The sequence below is a fragment of the Pogona vitticeps genome, chromosome 4 (assembly GCF_051106095.1).
Source record: "Pogona vitticeps strain Pit_001003342236 chromosome 4, PviZW2.1, whole genome shotgun sequence".
In the NCBI taxonomy this organism is placed as follows: Eukaryota; Metazoa; Chordata; class Lepidosauria; order Squamata; family Agamidae; genus Pogona; species Pogona vitticeps.
The window spans coordinates 71,076,063-71,096,657 of NC_135786.1; the positions used below are offsets into that span (position 1 = coordinate 71,076,063).

Genomic DNA, 20,595 nt, shown 5'->3' on the forward strand with positions numbered 1-20,595 from the left:
AGGATATAATGTTTGACTCCCAACCACAGAGAAGCATAGTGTGCTGTTAACCACCCCCACTTTCTTTCACCAAAGATCACAGTGTTCACCTTCTTCTGACTACTACAACCTGGTGAAAGATTTCTCTGTCTCCTTTGGATAACATAGCCATCTTCTAAAAACAGCTCTTGATGTTGTGCTTATAACTGTACCTTGTTCATGGCAAGGAGGTAGATGTTATCACCTGCTAACAGATCAAGTTCTTGTTAAGGATACAGCTGCAGGGTCTGCCTGAAGGGTAGGTAACCAAAGGTGTGGGCATGTGTTTACTTAGCAGTAATTTGTGCAAGGTGTGCTAATAAAATGTTTGTGACCTGTTCACTAATACAATGAAAGGGAAAACATTTTTCAAAGATGGATTTCCTGCAGGCAAAACAGATTTATCAGGGACTGGTACCAGAAAACAATGAACTAGTGGCTTAATAGTGAATTATGTGAAGATCATTATGGAGATGTCATGTATGTCAATAGGATTTAATGAAGCTCTACAGGAGAAAAAGAAATGTGTGCTTGCTATTGGAGAGTGCTGAAATATCGTTTGCGTGATTAGGTTGCTCGTAAGAACTAGTATTTATGCCCAATGAAACACTGTTTCCACAGGGCATGCTGCCCTTTGAGTCAGTCCATCATCTGTCTCATTAGTAGAATGTCTAAAGAAAAATAAAATGTGGATAATGTTTTAATAAAGATCTTTGTTTCCAGGCTAATGACATTTATTTTGATGGGGTTCTGCACAGAAGGTTACATGGGAGAAGGATCTGTTTTGGCACAGACAATTTGACAGGAGGGACAATGGGTAAATAGCCATATAACTACAGATTAAATAAACACCAAATACAACAACACCATTAGAAACACTAAAATATTATATTCTATGTAACAACGTACAACTCTGACCTTGGACTACGTTGTGTGATCTGGCTTTGGACCCTGACCTCGGATTACGGTTTAACATTTGGCTTTGGCATTTTGGTATCAGCTCTGCATTCTCTGAACTTCTGACATTGGACTGGCTTATCGGACTCTGCTGTTGAAATCCCCGGGAAAGTGACATTGTGTTTTCTCCCTCCTCCTGCTTTCCTTCCTTTGTTCTCCCCGCATTTTCACTCTTCCTCGGAATCTGAAGCCACAATGGCAGGGACTGCTGACGGCTCCTAACTCCAGGCTGAGCAATGGGTGTGCCAAAAAGAATGCTTGTCCTACCGCTGGGCCAGAAAAGTCTGTGACAGCTCTTCAAGAGGAAGGGTGGATTGTTCTTAGTAGAAACACTTGCAGACAATGTCTTTTTCCCCCCAATCCAAACTGTGCCATCACTGATCCATATATTGTATATTTATGCCAGTGTGGACAGGCCCTTAGACTACACATCTATTTGGACAGAGGATTAGAGATGGGCACAAAGTGCTTCGTGTGAAGCACACCACAGGGGCCCATTTCTCCACCTCCCCAGCTGGCTGACCCACTCACCATTCTTCATGCCACTGGGGACCTCCTTCTCTGTCAATGAGGCAGCCGAAGCTGAAGGTGAGATGGGGATTCTCTCTGCACAGACAATGAGAGGTCAGCCGCCTGAAGAGGTGCGGGAGGGCTGCGTGAGCTCTTGCCCGGACTAATGTGCTGCTGGAGAAGGAGATCCCCGGCAGCATGTGAAGAATGGTGAGTGGGTCAGCCAGCTGAGGGTGGGTGGGAGATGGGCCTGCGTGGCACTAGCACACTTTGTACAAAGTGTGACAAAATGCTTTATGCCCATCTCTATAGAGGATGCCTTTATATAGAAAATAGCACTCTGATAAAAAAAAGGAAGGGCTTTCAAAACCATCTTTTAGAGAAGACTTTGTGTTGTCTAGGACAGTTGTAGCCACCATACAGTTTTAGAAATAATATGGAGTTTTACAGATTCTCCTTCCCTTCAGCTACAGTAATTTTGTTAGATTACTGCAGAGTTAAAATTTTTCTCCATGAGGGATAAAGCCTAAGATTATTCTATAGAATGTTTTGTTGTGACAGTCCATACGCAGCTGCCTGGACAAAATCAGCTGGCTCAAGTGGGAAATCGTGCTCTTGTTTGAGTCAAACAGCAGTCATCTCTGCACAGCATCCAAATCATAGACTCCGAGGAACTCTGTGTAATTAAGTTCCCATGCACCGTTTGGGCAACATGGAAAAGAGCATGGCTTTGGCTTCCCTTCCCCACACTCCAGGCTTGGCTAAGCACCCTTCCTGCAAGTTTCCCATGGCAATTTCCCAACAGCTCTTGGAAAACCAGGTGGTGGATATTGCTCTGGCCTGACTCTCTTCTTCCAATAGACACTAAAGCATTGTTTTTAGTTTCGTGACACAGGAACACACTGCCTGCTTTCGTACAACCAGAGGTGTTTATGATTACAGGGTCTTGCAATAACCTTTGGAAAAGACACCTTTTGGAGATCTCATCATCTCCCAGAAGACTGCAGACCTCTTAAAGGAGTGACACAGATTGTATGCTTTACAGGGTTACAGTCCCAAACCAAGACATAATCTGAATCATACCCTTCACATGTGAAGTCTGCTTTAGATTTCTCATTGAGACTCATGTTTTGCAGTTCATTCTTCAAGTCTTGACTTTAACCCTGAAATCTCAAAGAATAGCAACCCTAGCTTTTGAATTCTTTCTCATGACTTCAGGAAATACATTTTAGACATGGTCAGAAAGATGTGCTTGTCTTTTTTGTTATCTCAGATTTGCTAGAGCTGCTGCTGCTGGGTATCAAACATGAACATCTGTGGCACTCTTTGGAGCACTGCACTGCTTGTGAGAACAGCCAGTCTTTGTGGTCTTGGGCAAGCTGCACAGTCCCAAGGCACCCCCCCCCCCCGAAGAAGAGAATGGTAAACAACTTCTGAGTACTCTCTATCTAGGAAACCCTGAAAAAGGTTGCTGTGAATAAAATTTGACATGAGAGCACATGATTATTATTTTTAGCTGCCAACAGGCATAGCTCTGTTTTGTAACACATGCCCAAGTTTCAGCATTTACCCCCTTTCTTTTAATCTGATGTGGGTGGATGTGTGTCCTGTTAGTGTGGGCATGTCAAAGGCTAGGTGCAACATCACATAACATGAACATCATACTCTGCTCCCACCCCAGCTTTCAGACATCTGATTTTAATTACTGGTTTTTAAAAAAGGAATGGCAAATACTGTCTTAGAACTGCTGAGCTGGAAGGGACCTTATGGATCATTGAGTCCAGCTCAAGGAGGCACGGTGGGGAACCAAATGCCCAAACTCTTCCTTCATAGTCAGATACCTAAACATCTGAACTGTCCAACAGTTCCACATATGTGAACAGAAGCACAAAGGATATATAAAAAAATTACGACACAGCAGTGGGGCAGATGTATAGGGTGATCAAGGGAAGAGCAAGGGAGTGGCGAATGGGATGGGAGGATGGGGCAGGCAGACAATGAGCAAAAAAGAGGAGACAGTCCTGTGCCACCTGAAACTGTAGTGTAAACTAACAAACCATAGTAGAAAAGAACAGATCAGGAACCATTTTATAGGGCTTGACATCATGTGCTATAACAGGAGTCATTGAGGATTTGATCCATTTTTTCTGGAGAATACAGATTTTTCCAGAATACTTAAGATACATAAAAATGCCGTAGACCCAGAGAAAGACTGAGTTGGGGCACAGAGTGGATTGGTGGGGTTTCCAACCCTCAGATGGAAAAATGAATTGTGCAACACTATGATGCACTGGTTGTGCAAGGTGTTGCGTAAGTAGAATCAAAGTATTGGATTTGACACTCGCACAACAGTAAAAATGGAGTTTTTGCAAGCCTTGAGATAGAGAAACCAAACCTTTAGATATAAACCATTACATTTTGTTGTTGCTCCTCTTTATGAATTGTAAGTACCTTTTAAACATTTGCAGTCCATAGGAAACAGATTTGGCTTACCTTCAGATGCAGTGTTGATTGTATCAATGATAAGAGAGAGAGAGAGAGAGAGAGAGGAGAAATTATAATGAATCATCATAAGACATTCATCTGCATTGTTCTCCATACTCCCACACCTAGGCTTCCTTTGCTGAAGAGAAGCCAATAAATTTGCTGAATAAACATTTTCATTTGGGAAATTTGCCAAATAAATATTTCTGAGTCCATAAAATGAAATACTTGCAATTAAAATATGCAAAACATTCACTGCACGGTAATTCCATTCCAACTCATAATCAAACAAAGTTTGGTCACCCTTGTCTTGTATTCATACAGCATACATTAACTATTTTTGGGAAGAAGGAAACATGCAGAGTAGTCGGATCTTTATTTTCATAATAGGACCTTCTGCGTGCTATTTTGTGCCATGTGAGTAGGTGCCATTCAAATGGATAACTGAAGAGAGACCTAAAAGTAAATGAAGGTTTGAGCCAATGTAGAATTACCTTCATGGTATAAGATGGGCTTAAGCACAAACCAACTGCAATGACATGAGTGAAGCTACAAGTTTTAACCAGCATATTAATAATCTACTGTAAATCCAAATGTAGAACCCCACATGTTCTTGTACCACCTTTCCCAGAAGCTTCAACCAAAATGGCCGAAGCCTATTTTTTATAGAGTTGTAGCCCAACAATACCTGGATCCACAAGTTTGGAAACCACTCATCTAAAATTCTATTTATCGATTAAAAGAAAGATTGAGTGGAATCTGTTACAGTATTCTTTGATTTTGGGGCACGAGGATGTTCTATTCACAAGAATTCAATTTTTCCTTACCCCGAGGCTGCTAGAAACTCAGTGACCATTTAAGAATATAAAGTCTAGTGCTGGAGCCATTATCTGGGGCCCGCACACTTCTTGCCCCACTGTTTGCATGTTCAACAAAACACAAAGGAAAGCCTGTTTGCATTCAGTGCGATACGAGTATGCACTCCATTCTAACAGGCTGCGACACACAAAGGTCCATGGGACAGTGGGTCCTGGCATCCGTGATACTGTATAGAGGCAGCCTCCAAGGGAACTACCTCTCCCATTGACCTTTGCCAACCGCAGAGATCAACGGGACAGCTACAGTGCAGTAGGTCCCTTTTCATACTGTTCTTTCCATCTGAAGTGGCAACAGCAACCTAGAAACAGCACGGAGGTAGAGAGGACTGCTCTAACTCCTTCTGGGAGCTTCCATCCTATAATTCTGTCTGAGGGTGTTTTGTCCAAATTATGTCACCGAAAGTCTTCAAATTCTGAAAGCCCCCATCTCTTAGTTGAGATCAACTATTAGATTTGGGCCTTTGGTGAAAGTTCCGTTGATTTGCGAGTAGACTCCAGGTTTGTATAATCCCCTTCATCCATTTCATGAGTGTTCCACCACAATTCCTCCCTCCCTTTTAAATCCCATCTTATTCTGATAGACTTCTCCCCTTTCACTCTTTTTTGCGATTACTTGAAATACAGCCATTAAATACTGCTTCAAGAGAGCCAATGTGGATAGGCTGATGGATTAGGACTCGGGAGACCTTTATTCAAATTCCGACTTGTCCATAGGAACTCACTGAAGATCAAACAAGTCCTTTTACATCTCACATATCTTGAAACCCCTATTAGAGCTACAGTAAGATGTGATTAGATGTCATGTAACGGTTTTAAACAAGACACATCGCAGTGCAAGGCTACTGTAAACTAAACAAATGTGAACAAATTTTACCCAGCAGTAGTTGAGGGCTGCTAGTTCACCATTTACACTGGCTGTTTTTTCTTATGGCTGCACACTAGCATATACGATCACACAAAGAAATACAGTGATGCAAGCTAGCCCACCATGTTAGACTAAAGTGATGAACTTAGAACATAGCCATTTCCTGTGTGGGCTTGTCATAAGATAAGACATTTGCTAAGGATATTTTAAACATTATGTCCATGTGGATATGGATTAGATGGCTTCTTAGAGTCTTACAGTTCAGTAATTCTGTGACCATGACCTTTGGCTTTCATAGTCTGATACAAGAAAAACATTTCATCGAACATTTCCTGGGCTTTGAGCAAACCACTATAAACTCCATCTGCCCCTTGAAGAGTGAGAGATAAATAGTTTAGCACACTAGGGTCAGGGGCCTTTGTGGTGTCGCAAAGGGAGAGAGCTACTGTGCTGGTCAAGTTGTCCAAAAGGACTGAGCGATGAATGATCATGTTAACTTCAAACAGCTTGTAGGTGATGTTTTTTCCAAGCATTTCTACCCATGCTGTATCATTTGCTGCCTCATCTGCCAGAAGATAAAACCAGAAAAGAAAAACATTACCTCACGAAAAGAGCTTATCAGCTATAATTGGAAACAGAAGTCATACAATACCTCATTTTTGTAATCGAGACTATATACCCCAAAGTGTCTTTTTGGAAAGTGATTTTCCAGGTATATGCAAGTACTGTAGTTTAGTCAGAACTCTCCACTGACAGTTAGTAAGCCAAAATGATTTAACAATGCTCTGCCATATTTGGTCTAGATTTGACAAATGGTTCAAAAGTTCTAATTTTGTTTGAGCTGTTCTCCCCATTTGTAATGGGTGTTTTCTTTTTTGTGCAAGAAAGGTTCATATCCTGTACAGAATATAGTGCTGGCAGTGAAAGAGTGCTTCTGAAAGGAACTAGATCTATTTTCAAACAAGTATAACTCTTAAAGGACTTACCCAAATGTGGCACAGAACAAGTGCAGACTGCCTAGTGAAGGTCTGTGAGACTGAGGGTAGCAACAAAAGTGTTACGCAGAGTGAACCATCTGTCGCTCCTTGTCAAAAGAGAGAAGAAGAGTTAGCTTCCCTTATAAAAGGAGTGGGACAGTTACAGTTGGGAACAGAGATACCAGGGGGTGATGTTGAGTTGGGAAAAGAAGAAAAGAAGGAAGAGTGTGTTGGGGGAAGGGGCAGAAACATGCTGGGCGGAGGAGTAAAGAAAAGGAGGAGAGTGATTTAGTGGTATTGGTGGAGGACGATCCTTGGACTGGAGACTGGGTAGAGTTCAAGGTACCAGGAAATACGCTGAAAGAGAGTGGAGAAGAAAGACATATAGAAAGTCTCCATACTGAGGAGAGAAGGAGGAAAGGAAACAGAGAAAAGAATGGGTGGAAAGAGAGAGACAGAGGTGGGAAAGCCAGAAAGGTGTCGAAATTCTTGGGAGATATTGTGGGACCAGCCCCCTTCGGCCCCCACAGAGAGAGTGAATCAAGGCAAAAAGGTCTGGGAAGACCAGGCAGGATGTGTTTACTACCCACAACCTTGATATACATGAATAACACAACTGATGTAACAGGCTATGATCCGAATTGGGATCAAGGAGATATGGGTTTCTCACCTCTTTATTTAAAAGTGGAGCACTCTTGGTATTAAAATGTTGTCCTATGATTTGTTGATAAAACCTAAAACAGAAGAAATGAACAATACAGAGACAGTTAACTTGTTAGACGATAAACATGTTTTATTCGAAGACTTGGGTCTGCTTGATAATTATAACACAAAGAAAGAAGATCAGAAGGTATTGAGTGCTGGACAACATCACAAGGTCTTATCCGATCTGGTGTCAGTCTGTAACTTGATTTGGAAGTTATAATTTTTTGTTTGTGCTGCCGCTTCTTTCGGTAAAGACTGGTGAAGCTTTGTTTAACTTCACTACACAATACTGTGGTTGGGCTTCTGGGAATAAATATTTAAATCTGAACAGTAAAAGAATGGAGCCATTTTTATTTGCAATAGTTTGTTATTCAATAAATAAGATTGAGATTAAAAATTTATAGGGCATTTCCACCTCCACCCCCTAGGATTTTGTGTTTATGGCTGGGTTTAAACAGAAACTCTGTATGTTTGCCAGCCAGCCTGAAATCCATGAACTTGGGTTCATGGACTGGAAGTCCTTCCTAATGAAAAAAAGATTAGGGAACTGCTATTTTCGCAGCTACCTCCAGCCATCAGAATTGTGGCAGACTGGTGTAGAGCCTGCATCCTATTTTATGGTCAACAAGAGCCCTAGGACCTAATACTGCTATGGACCCAGGTAATCTTCTATTTGACTTTATTATATCTGTCCAACCTTGTCTGCTTCCTAGACTATCTCCTCCCCCAACAGCTTTTCTCCCCTCTCATCCTCCTCCTTCAAACAGCCACCACTAAGTCTTCCTTGGTGACAGATCTCCATCTCCTGGCCTCATTTTGGAAGGTGCTTGGATTAACTCCCAGTCTTGTTGAACTGTGAAATCTTGCAGATGCAGCATTTGTACACCTTCAACCCTCTTTTTGCCACTTGAAAGAGCACAGGATTTACTGGCATAAATGTACCGTTCAGCTTTTTGAGCACTAAGTATAACAGCTGGAGCAGGTGGCCTCCGGCAGGGGAAGAAGAGGGCGCAGTGGCTGTGCCTTGAATAAGGCAAAAGCCACATTTTCAAAGTGAGAAGGCAAAGAGAGTGAGGCAGTGATTCATTGCCCTCCTTCCTATCTACCATCTTCAAACAGTCCAGCATCTTCAAGGTATTGTTTAAGCTCTTGTTAGCAACTTGGCACAGAGCTTGCAAGCATCAGCTGAATGTTGGGGGAATTTCTGTTAAGTTCAGTACTTAATGGGTTACAAATGCTTCCTCTGGAAGAATCCGGAGTTGATATATTTCAGCTGCCTATCCCTAGATTTTCCACTTCCTGGAAAATCTTGTCCTTACCCTCCTGGTGGTTTTGTGAAGAATGGCACTGTTATGTTCTTTGTTTGTTTATTTGTTTGTTTATTTCAAAGGGCCATAATAAGAAATCTTCTTTAAAAGGGGGGGAGGGGGATTTAAATTTACATTTATACAATGAAGGTTTCCTGGGACTGACATATGATTCATGCTTTCTCTTTCCATCAAGAAGATTTGAACGCACAATCCTGCCATCCTCCTTTGCCGAAGTGGAATTCTCATTAAATTACCTCTTTGATTAACCAGATTTATAGCTCAGAATAGCATGCAACAAGCTGCCAGATCTAATTACTCACCTGCCTGACTGTCCAGTACAATGACTCCGCAAAGTGTATAACTGAATGATGAAAATGTCCCATCTTAAGTTTCCATGTTGTCTCCCCAAAAGAAATATGGTAGAGATGGTGTTTTCCCCCCCTTTCCTCCCCTCTAAAATATAAATGAGAAAGCAACCTTGCTACTACAGCTGTAGGAGTTGTTGACCAAAAAGAGTGCTAAGCCCATCTCCCCTTTACGCCCCTTTTATAAAGTTGTATATGTTTTACCCTTGTAAACAAAGATACTTTGTGGACAGACATAAATAAAATCCATGGAAACTATTGTGGTTTCCCACTGAGATGCTTTTTGGTCCTAAGCAGTGCAATATGTTGCTGGAGAGAGAGAGAGAGACAGAGACACAGAGAGAGACAGAGTGAGAGAGAGACAGAGAGAGAGCTGAACAGCACTTCAGGATTTTTCTGAATCTCTGAAGGATGCAGTTAACCACTAAAGACATATACTTATGAGAAACCTAAGAAACAGAAACATTTTGGTTTTTTTTGTTTTTTGTATTGATCTACTTCTATTTGTCAGACACTCTTATGTGTTTGTTTCTGTCTCTATCTCTATCTTATGTCTCCTTTTGGGTTTCTGAGGCAAAAACCAATAAAAAAGACCAAACTTACAGGCCCTTCTTTTGACACTACCCACAGATTTGTTTCGGTGGCATTTTATTGTCTCAGATACAGTTGATTTGACTTGGCACAGTAAAACATCTAGTAACAAAAGCAATTCAAAAATAAAAACAGAAAGGTTGTGACACCCTAAAGACTAATGGATTTCTTCCAGTTATGAGCTCTTGTGTTTCTTTTTATGGTATTGGATGTAGGTTATAAATATGTTATCACCTGCTGTCTCTTTTTATATAGCTGTCATGGCATCGGGGGATGGCACAGGATGTTCCTGATCTGGTCTACAGCTGATCCCATAATTTTCCTGCAAAAACTATCCTCAGTGTGCACTTCTTCCCCAGAAAGGCGCTTTGCTCTTGGAGGGAATATTAGGCAGGAAGACAGTACAAGAGAGAAGATTAAGCTCCCTCTCCTGTGCTGGATTCACTTTGCTTACTCTTGATTCAACATCATGATTGAATCCAGCAGCAGCTGGCTCTCTGATGTGCCTCTCCAATGGCCAACTACAGAAATTACCCTAAAATAAACCATCCAGCATTCCTCTGGCTTGTTGTAGGAAACAAGGAGGGCTGCAGCCACACTTTCAGGGAACTGACTCAAGCCCTGGTGTTGTTTTTAAAAGTCTGCATTGGTGTCATTTTTTAAAACTGCACCAGGACTTTCAGTAGGGACGTGGTGGTGCTGCGGGTTAAACTGCAGAAGCCTCTGTGCTGCAGGGTCAGAAGACTAGCAGTCGTAAGATCGAATCCACGCAACGGAGTGAGCTCCCGTCGCTTGTCCCAGTTCCTGCCAGCCTAGCAGTTCGAAAGCATATAAATGTGAGTAGATAAATATGGTGGCACTGGCCACATGACCATGGAAACTGTCTTCAGACAAAGACTGGCTCTAATCGCTTGGAGATGGGGATGACCACTGTGCCCTAGAGTTGGACACGACTGGACTAAATGTCAAGGGGAACCTTTACCTTTACCTAGGACTTCCAGTGCCACACTGGGGTTTGACATGTGCAAAAATGCAGCTGCTGGAGCTGCTCCACAGGAAAGAACTGTGTTGCTGCCCAGCCAGTGCTGACTGGTAATGTTGCTTGTATTGGGGGCAGAGAAGTTCTAATAGCTCCTTTTTTCTTGAATGACAAGTGGATGAGACTGCCCTAGTCTTGCTGCTGTAAGTAGTGGTGGGAAGCCTCATGATGCTGACCAGCCTGTAGGCCAGGGACTGCCCTATGTCCTGCTTTAATGTGGGGATTCTCATTAAAGCCAGGCATGTGAAACATGCTATTTCACACCTGTTTTCCGATAATCCAGAGCAAAAGGCTTACTATAGCATATTGGAAACATGTGGTTCCTGCCTAGGAAACCAGCTATGGTTGTGTTTGGTTACCATGCTGAAAAGGCCATGAATGGATAACATGGAAGCCATGGATCGTAGGACTAGACAAATCACTCTTGTTGCATGTAAGTATCACTGGCAAACAGGAGTAGCTAGTCATCAAGAAACCAGAATCTAACAGAACTTGGCCATTAACTGTTGAGTCTGATTGTCAGCCATCATCTGGTTTGGCCTTTTATTCACTTCTTTGGAGACATCTACAACATTAAAGATGAATGCTTCTAACTTTAAAAAAAGCCCACCTATTCTAGCTTGAGAAGACTTCTTTCTTGAGTCAGCAAGACCTACATGAACTCACTCTTTCATAATCTGATCTGATACCAGCTGGTTTAACTCTAAAGCAGCTGCAGTCTAAGTAAAAAGAGCACTGGCCCTCTGCAGTTTAATTAACTCAGGATAATTGACATTTGAAAGCTTGTACTTTGAGATTAAGAACCTGTTTCCCCCTCTAAAGGACAAAAGCCATTTCTGCAGATTAATTTCCAGGACTTTCTTGAGATTAATTTTCAGAGATAATTTCCTTGCTTTGCCTCTCCCAGGTGTGAACTTCAACTGTAGCAGACTATTCTATTATAAACTGTTTCAAAGTTAGATAGCATTTAAGCAGCGCTGAGCTGATTGATCCTTAGTGAATGTCTATGCAAACCAAGTTCTTTGTCATTTTAAGCAAAACTGATCACTTTATGGTGAAAATTTAACTGCTTAAAGCACTTTAATTGATTTTTTCATCCACTCTCACTTCCACCCCCTCAGGCTCCCTTGCCTTCAGCTGCTTTAATTGCTGTGGAGGAGTTGAGAGACTCTCATCCCAAAGGCTAGACATAGTTATTCTTGATCAAGGAGATTAAATAGAGATTTGTAGGTCTAATTTAAACAGTAGGCCACTAGATCATTTGTGGTGTCCATTAGACCATCATCACTATTCACAACATGAAACACATGTAGTAATTTCAATATGCCAAACATCATAAACGGGATCCAAAGTACTACGAGGGAAAGAAAAATCATTGCTAGCAAAGCTCTCCAAGTCTCTGGCAAAAACTAGCAGACGTGTTCAGTAGTGCTAGACTTGGGCAGGGGTCCTATTACTGTTTCCATCTGTCCCTTTCTGCAAAGTTCGGCAGAAATGGGAGAAAAAGATTTTGATTTATTTTTATTTTCTCACACATGGATCTCTAGGAAAGGCTAGTTTCTCTTGTTTAGGGAAGTGTTCTCCGTGGTGTTTCCCTTGCTTTAGAAACTCTGTCTGAGGCAAAATACTAAGTGTGCTTTGCTCAAAGCAAGTACGCACTTTTCCTCAGCTACCACACTATTTTGGCACCTGAGCTGCAGTATAGTGGAGCTGCAGTTGACAGGGCTGGAGAGCCAGGGCTGTTTTGATTGGGTGATACAATGACATCATATGTCCCCCCCCCCCCCCCAGCCTGCAGCTTTTTGAATTCTGTCAAAATTCATCTTCAGTCCTCACAATAGATAAGAGTGGTATTTCTCGAGGAACAACATATTGCTGAGATCTACGCCTGTTGTAACCAAACTATTTGGAAGAAATAGTTAAGACCCATTGCACAAGGCCAGCTCCTGGGAAAAAGACAACTGCCACAATTGGTTGGTTGATATGCATCAACATGGCTGCCTGAATTTTTAAAAATAATCTTTGGGGATGTGGTTGCCATGATGAGTGACTGCACTTCAAAATGTACTGCTACATTACCTTGCCTAAGACCTCCTGTCTTCCACTTCGGGAGGCAGTGGAAGACAGGAGGGCCTGGCGTGCTCTGGTCCATGGGGTCACAAAGAGTCAGACATGACTTAACGACTAAACAACAACAACAACAACAACAAAAGACCAAGGGTGTCCACATAAATTTTTCAGAGCAGGGGAAGCTGCATGGTATTGATATAAGTATGCTAACAAATCTATTCTAGTTTACAGTGACCCTGGTGGTGTTTTCAATGTATGTGAGACATTTAAGGAGTGGTTTGAACCCAGGTTTCCAGAAGCCTAGCCCAACATTCTTATCCATGATACTTCATGGGCTGACATGTTATCATAATTCATATGCATAGCATGTGCTACTGCAGCACAAAGTTGTATACATTCAAGTAGTAAATACTATTAGGATTCAGCGGACATCCCCATCTACTCCTCTATGGGTACCTCAGGTAAAAATCTTACAAGCACCTCTCCCCATCGCTGGCAGTAGTAAGGAAGGAGGGAAGAAAACAAAAGAAAACTAAAATATTTTATAATAATTGCTGTCTGGCATGATATGCCCAGGATCAACTCCCACAGTGCTTCAGTGAGGAAGGATGGATGAAACCATTTAAATGATATCATCAAAAAAATAAATAAAATCAAATCTGAATTAGCTTCATGATGGAATCTTTTTCCAATCCATCTATAGAACCAAGACACACTTTTTTTGTTGGATTACCATTAGAGGCCCGAAGAAGTTTTTCTGTGCTGGCTTTGCCTGTGCAAGAAGCTATACTAATTGCTGCCTTGTTTGAGTCCAAACTGTTCAGGCAGTGGCTTGCCCCTGCAAGATATGGCAACTAACTCTTTTAAACATTAAAAAGAGAGAAGACACGATGAGAGGAATAGCACTAGTCCTGGCAGGTTTATGTTGATCGCCTACCATTCTTTAGGTGGTCATTTCGGGCTGCTGGGCTGTGGAAGCCTTGAGTCCCAGTCCTAAGTGTACCACTACTAGGCATTTCCGGTTTAGTGAAGTTTAGTAAAGAGTGGGTAGTAGAGATGGTGCTTCAGCACCCCCCCCCATCCGTTTCTGCAGACTGTCTTTGGAACAAAATAGTTAAAAGTGTTTGGCTGGAAACACAAGGCAGGGAATTGAGAGTTGAGACTGAAACACTAGCCTTCCACTCAGCAAAGATTGTGTGCAAGGATGTGTGAAGTGATTTTAAGGATGAAGTGCCAATTTGAACAATTGCCCAAAATTCAATTCCCAGCCTTTGAGATTCAGAAAAATTCAGGTGCAAATGTATGTATATATTTATTTATTCCCTTCCCCCCTTCTTTAAATGCACCTTTACAGTTCCTGCTGTTCACAACAGCTATAAATTTGAATTGTAAATACTGGAAGAACATCTGTTTCCAAAATACTTCCAAAAAGATTCAGAAAGCAGGAAGCTCGGCTATTCTCTGGAGCAAAACAATCACCCAGAGGGCTCTCTTTTAATTACAAGGGCTCAGATTTCTAGGTGTTCAGCCAAACCATGGGACCTGCTGAGGTAACTCTGTCACCACCTATGTATCCATTTTGCAGCAGCTTCCCATGGTAGACAATTGAAAAGACTTCTACATATTTCTCTGCATGTATTCTGCTTGCATGCCATTTTTCTGTGGCTTTGTATTTATTATAAACATATGGCTAAATCAGAGCTTGGAAGGTTATTTTAAAAAAGTAATTGGTTCCCACTGCAACTTGTTACAGTGATTGAAGAGCAACTAATTGTTATTACTCATTAGAATATCTGGTGGTACTTTTTGTGACATTTTTATTACTTCCTGATACTGTTAAACACAGACACACAGACACGGACACCTCCTTAGGATTGATAAAGAGGCATAAAAATGAAAAAAAAATCCCATTTGAATACCTCTCTGATGCCTCAAAACATCCTTTAGAAGTAATTTTTGAAAACAAATATAAAACATTAGGTGTACAAGTAAAATAACTTGAAACCTATCATTACTTTAGCTTTGAAATAGAATTTAATTATATTCTTGAGGGGCTGGGGGGTCTGTGCTGCCCCTAGATGCTTGAGTTTGCCCACCTCCATTTTGTTGCCTCGATATTTGCTGCCAAATTTCAGTGGTGCAGTATTTGGGAATCTTGCGGGTGGGGAGACAGCTTTTATGATGAAATGAATGAACTCCCATATTGCTTCTAAGTGGTGTCTCACACTAACAACATCCTTCTGAATTTGTCTCGGGTCACATTCTTGGCCTGAAAAAGGATGGTTTGCAAAGGGTGGGTGGGGGGATGAGATCAGATCTGTACAGTTTGCCATTATATTAACTGGGTGGCTTTGAGTCAATCACTCTCCTTTAACTTGGTCTACCTCACAGGATTGTTATATGGATAAAATGTGCAGGAAGATGACCTATGTGTGGTGCTTGGAGTTCTTAGGAGGGAAAAGTGGGAAATAAAAGTAGTGACTAAGGGTGTGATCACATGGTGAAACAATTCACAGTTTGGACCACTTATGAGTGGTTTAATGCAATTTAGTTCCTTGAGATAACACAATGCACGGGGAAACACACTCCAGCCTTCTTGGTCCAGCTGTTGGGGTCCTACTTTTTGGGACTGGTTTAGAATGATTCCCTGGCAGATGGAAGTGCTGATTTAAGGGAGATTGCTTCCATTAAAGCAACCCTTTCGAATATGATCAGGCACATACCTTTGTAGTCATCTGATCACATCTTACAGTAAACAAATATAGAATCAGAATAATAGAATTGTGAATGGTCTCTAAGGCTGTTGAGTCCAACCACCTACTCAATGCAGAAATCCAAATCAAAGTAATTGTGCATTTGGTTTCATTTTCTTAGGTGTAGAACTTTGCACTTACCCTGTTACATTTCATTCTGTTGTTTTCAGCCCAGTGGTCTAGCCTTTCAAGATCTTTTTGGATTTTGTTTCAGTCCTCCAGGGTATTAGCTATTTCACCCAATCTTGTATAATCCGCAAATTTGATAAGCATTCCCTACACCCCTTCATCCAAGTCATTAATAAAATGTTGAAGAGCATGAGACACAGGATTGAATCTTATGGTACACCACTTGTTGTCTCCTCCCAGGCTGAGAAGGAGCCACTGATAAGATCTATTTGAGTACGATTCTGTAACCAATTGGGTATCCACCTGACAGTTCTATTGAGCCCACATTCAGTTAGCTTGCTAATCAGAATTATCATGGGGCACTTTGTCAAAAGCTTTGCTAAAGTCAAGATATATCTACAACATTCCCATTGCCTGCCAAGGAGGTTAACCAATAAAAAAACTAGGTGAGATTAGTCTGGCAGGATTTGCTCTTGACAAATCCATGTTGATTTCTGGTTTCTGTTGATTTTTGCATTATTTTCAAGGTGCTTGCAGAGTGACTGTTTTATAGCCTACTCCAGAATTTTCCCTGGGATTGATGGTCTGTAGTTCCCAGGTTTCTCCTTTTTGTCCTTTTGGAAGAGAGGGATAATCTTAGCCCTTCTCTAGTTACCTGGCACTTCACCCATCCTCCATGATTTCAAGAGCATAATAGATATGTCTCATGTTAAAAGAATATCTAACAGTGCCCTGAGATGTATAGTTCCCAAACATCAACATGTTGGTAACAGATAAAAGCCTTTTCCGACTGTTCTTAGATTACTCATACATCAGGGTAAACCATGCTAGCTGGGGTATTTTGTGAGGTGTAGTTCAAAAAGCAACTTTTTCCTCCCTCTGTCAATTTCCATTTATTGGAGGTGAATGTTTGCAGTTGAGAGCCATCTTTATACCTACAGTGATATGTCTTGCTAAGCTTTCATCCCATGAGTAAGTTGAGCATCTTAACATAGCTATTGTTAGTAAACTGTGTGACCGCTTTATTTGTATGTTTTTTTAAAACCTACAAGCTAGGAGCTATTTAATGTACAAATAGCTCTTAAGCACACATACTGATCTCTGGTTTGATGTGGAAACAAACCTGTGGGCAGATGACAGACTTCTTGTGTGCGGTGCTTGCCACACAATATTGTTGTTCACTCTGTGAACTTTTCTTCAGTGATGTGGTCCAGCTAACCATCTTTGGGAACTGCTTCAAGCCAAAAGCTGGCATGAACTTCTATGTGGCTGACCTTTGCATTTAACAGGGAGGTGGTTGTGTTAGGTAGCAATCAGCTGCAAGGCTCTTTGAAGCTTATTGCAATGCATCATTACAATCCCAGGTGCAGGGCTAGTCAAAAGGGTGGAAAGGACCGGACCACATTAGAGAAAATGTAAGGAAGCCCAAGAGTTTAAAACCAAGGAAAAAACATGCACATCCAGCTAGCGTTATAGAGTGAAACATGTTCCTCATAGAAGGATGGAGGACAATACAGTTTTCAGTGAAGAGCTAGGAGGTGGTGTTAGGAGGTTTGTAACTTTAAAATGTTTTAAAATCATTGGAAAAACATTCTGGAACATGTTGCTTTGCTTGTTGTTCTGGAAAGGCACAGGCCAGTATCTTACTGAAATTGCCATCTATGCAAGAGTCAGCATGGAAGCAGTTGCAACTATGAGGAGAGGCCATTTACGGTATCCTTTTTGTAACCAGACATCACCATATAACTGTAGTCATTTCTGTGATACGTCATCTCAACAGTATACTGCCCATGATACTTATTTATATGCTGGTTGTGGACTGGGATTGCCAGATCAGCAGCATCTCACTGTGAATTTCAGCAGCCACAGGAGCACCTCTAGTGCATCCAAGGTAACAAAAAAGACAAGGATACATTGAACATGTCTAAATGGCAAAACCTGGAGCCATGAGAATACTGTAAAATCTAGGGTTGCCAGATAGGCAGCTTCCCATTCCCTGAGACCCAAAACCTGAGGCCTGGTTTTGGACCTTAGTAACTGAGACTGAGTTATTCTTTCTAGTGTCAGTGATGCAGATATTTAGGAAATAGTAAAATCTGAATTTCACACCTTCTTTCCACCAACCACCAAATATTTAGCATCTGTGTTAGAGAGCAGACATTTACCATCAAGCTCTAGAGTTTTTTTTAAGTCTTCTTTTAAGCCTTCATTAAATCTAGAATTGTGAAACTGCATAGGAATCAAATAAATATGCAGTATATTCTGAATTGTGCAACTGGTGGCATAAATAAGAAAACTTGCATTGTGAACTAATGTAGACAGTAGCTTTACAGCTGGGCCCAGTTCCTGAGCACCATTAAACCATGAGTTACCATTATGTGCATGAAATGGAACAAACCCAGCTAGGTTTTTTATATGGATGGTCCCCTCATCATACAAGACCAAGCATAGTTTTGGAAGATTTTAGTTTTACTTGTTGTTTTACATATGGCCATGTGTATAACAAATTGTGGTTAGTTTAACAGGCTATTTCCATAAAACAATGATTTTTTCTGAAACTGGTCAGAGTTTGTTTCAACCACAATTTCTCTTTCCAGCACAACAATAAGACAAGATAGTGTGAAGGTAAAACTAAACAATGATCACAGAGGAAGAGAGACAGGGAGGATACAAGCCTGAGCTTATACAGTGGACACTCTACTTACAGAATTAATCTGTATTGGAACGGTGGCTGCAGATCGAAAAGTCTGTAGGTTGAGTCTCCATTGACCTACAATGCATTGAAAACCGATTAATCCGTAACCGACCGTTTTTGTTCCATTTTGGTTTTTTTCTTGGTTTTTTTTCCTGTAGGTCGATTCTCCGGCTGCAAGTTGAACCTAAATTTTGTGGCCAGAGAAGTCTGTAATTCGAAAAGTCTGTAAGTCGAGCCGTCTGTAAGTCGAGGGTCCACTGTAATGGCTCCTTCCTACTCATGCACATCTTACTTAGTCAGATATGGAAAATGTTTATTTTATTTCAGACTACAAGTCCCCAAACCCTCTGCCCATGCAGCCTGTGGGTTTCTATTTTAAATGAATAAATAAAAAATAAAAAAATTAAATAAAAAAAATTCTGGGCTTAAAGTGCTGGCATTACACATCAGCATTAAGAAATCCTGTCCCAATGTTGGCAATGCTATATCTAAGTCACTGCCAAAGCCCTGCTGTTCATGGGATGAAAAACATATTTTCTTTCTTTCCTGTTCCCACATAAAGTTAGCCACATTTCTCTGTGGCAAATAAAAGTGGACACTGACATGCAGTGTCTAACTTTCATTTCTTTGACGTGTGCACCCCCCCTTGTGGCAGGAAGAAGAGGAACTATACTTTCCATTAATTGTGCACATAAACATCACATCTAAAACATAAACACAACACAAGCTGTCAGATCGAAGAATTTATTTGCCCAAGAAAAGTGTTTCCAGAAAACGAATCAAATCCTGAGAATAGGATTAGAGTCCATTTAGTCACATAAGCCCGCATGCTTTGGGGGCCTGCAGCACAGGATATGAAGATGAATGAAACTTATTAAAAATATGAGTTGAGAATAAAAGCCCTCCCTAAATCTCCCTTATTGTATAAGCTGCTGTGAATTAAAGCCTTTTCAGGTTGATTTTCAGTCATCAGCATAATTATGGAGGAACATTTTCCAGACCAGCCAAGGCCTCCTACTCCCACCTCCCCACTTTCTAACAAGTATTTTAACAACCTGCAAACCAGGAAGCTGTAAATCAGAGAAATGAACTCAATTACGAAGGCAGTCCACCTTCTGCTGGAGTTTGGTCAGCATGAAGCCAAGAGTAACTGTCCTGTTTGCCAGGATTTTAAACACAACATTATCCACACTTCTACAGAGAAGAGCACACTGTTGATGATTAAATAAACCTCTTCTGCTTCTAATAATAATGATGATTACATGCCCTCAAGTCAATTGCAACTTATGGTGATTCTTTCCAGGGTTTCCTAGATACAAGAATACTCAGAAGCAGTTTACCATTCCCTTATTCTGGAGCTGCTCTGAGTCTGTGCAGCTTGCCCAAGGTTACACAGCCTGCTTCTTCTGCAAGGCACTGGTGGCGGGGGGGGGGGGGATGAACTCCCAGACTCTGCCTTTACAGTCAGCTAGCTAACCCTAGCAGCCAGGCCTGTAACAACTGAATGGGCCACTGCAATAATTAATGGGTCTAGTCCACATGCTTGTAATCTCGAGATTAGATCATTGTAATGCACTCTATGTGGGACTACCTTTGAGGCTGACGTGGAAACTTCAGATGGTCCAGAATGCAGCAGCCAAGCTTCTTAGTGGGGTGAGAAAACACCAACATATCTCCCCCACTCTGGCTGCTCTGCACTGGTTGCCTGTCCGTTTTCGCGTTGACTTCAAAGTGTTAATGATTACATATAAAGCCCTAAACGGTTTGGGACTTCAATATCTGGCAGATCGTCTTCTACCACCCAGATCTACCCGAATCACTCGACATAGCCAGCAGGGACGGCTGAGGGGTCTGACGCCGAGGGAGGCTCAGAAGGAAAAAACAAGAAAGTGGGCCTTCTCGGCGGTGGCCCCTCGGCTGTGGAACACACTCCCTACTGAAATTTGGCTGGCACCCTCACTGGGCATCTTCAAAAGCCAGTTGAAAACTTGGCTATTGAAGGAGGCCTCCCCTTCAGTCAGTTAAGTGACTCTTATTTTTCTTTCTCTTTTGATTAATGCCATCTGGAACTATTTATTATAAATTAACTGTTAAATATTTTATATTGTTTTTAGTATATGTTGTGAGCCGCCCAGAATAGACTATGTCTAGATAAATAAATAAATAAATAAATAAATAAATAAATAAATAAATAAATAAATAAATAAGAGCTATCCAGTCAGCGTTCTCATACAGCACCAAAAATGGAT

The 20,595-nt window shown here is 41.4% G+C and overlaps 1 long non-coding RNA gene across 1 annotated transcript in view; it reads left to right on the top strand.

Annotated features, from left to right (window-relative positions):
- The first annotated feature begins 1,729 nt into the window (after positions 1 to 1,729).
- LOC144589058 (uncharacterized) overlaps positions 1,730 to 20,595 on the top strand; it is a 52,254-nt gene continuing 33,388 nt past the window's right edge. Inside the window, exon 1 of the long non-coding RNA XR_013544938.1 lies at positions 1,730 to 8,055. This is a non-coding gene — a long non-coding RNA (uncharacterized LOC144589058). The remainder of the gene's footprint in view (positions 8,056 to 20,595) is intronic.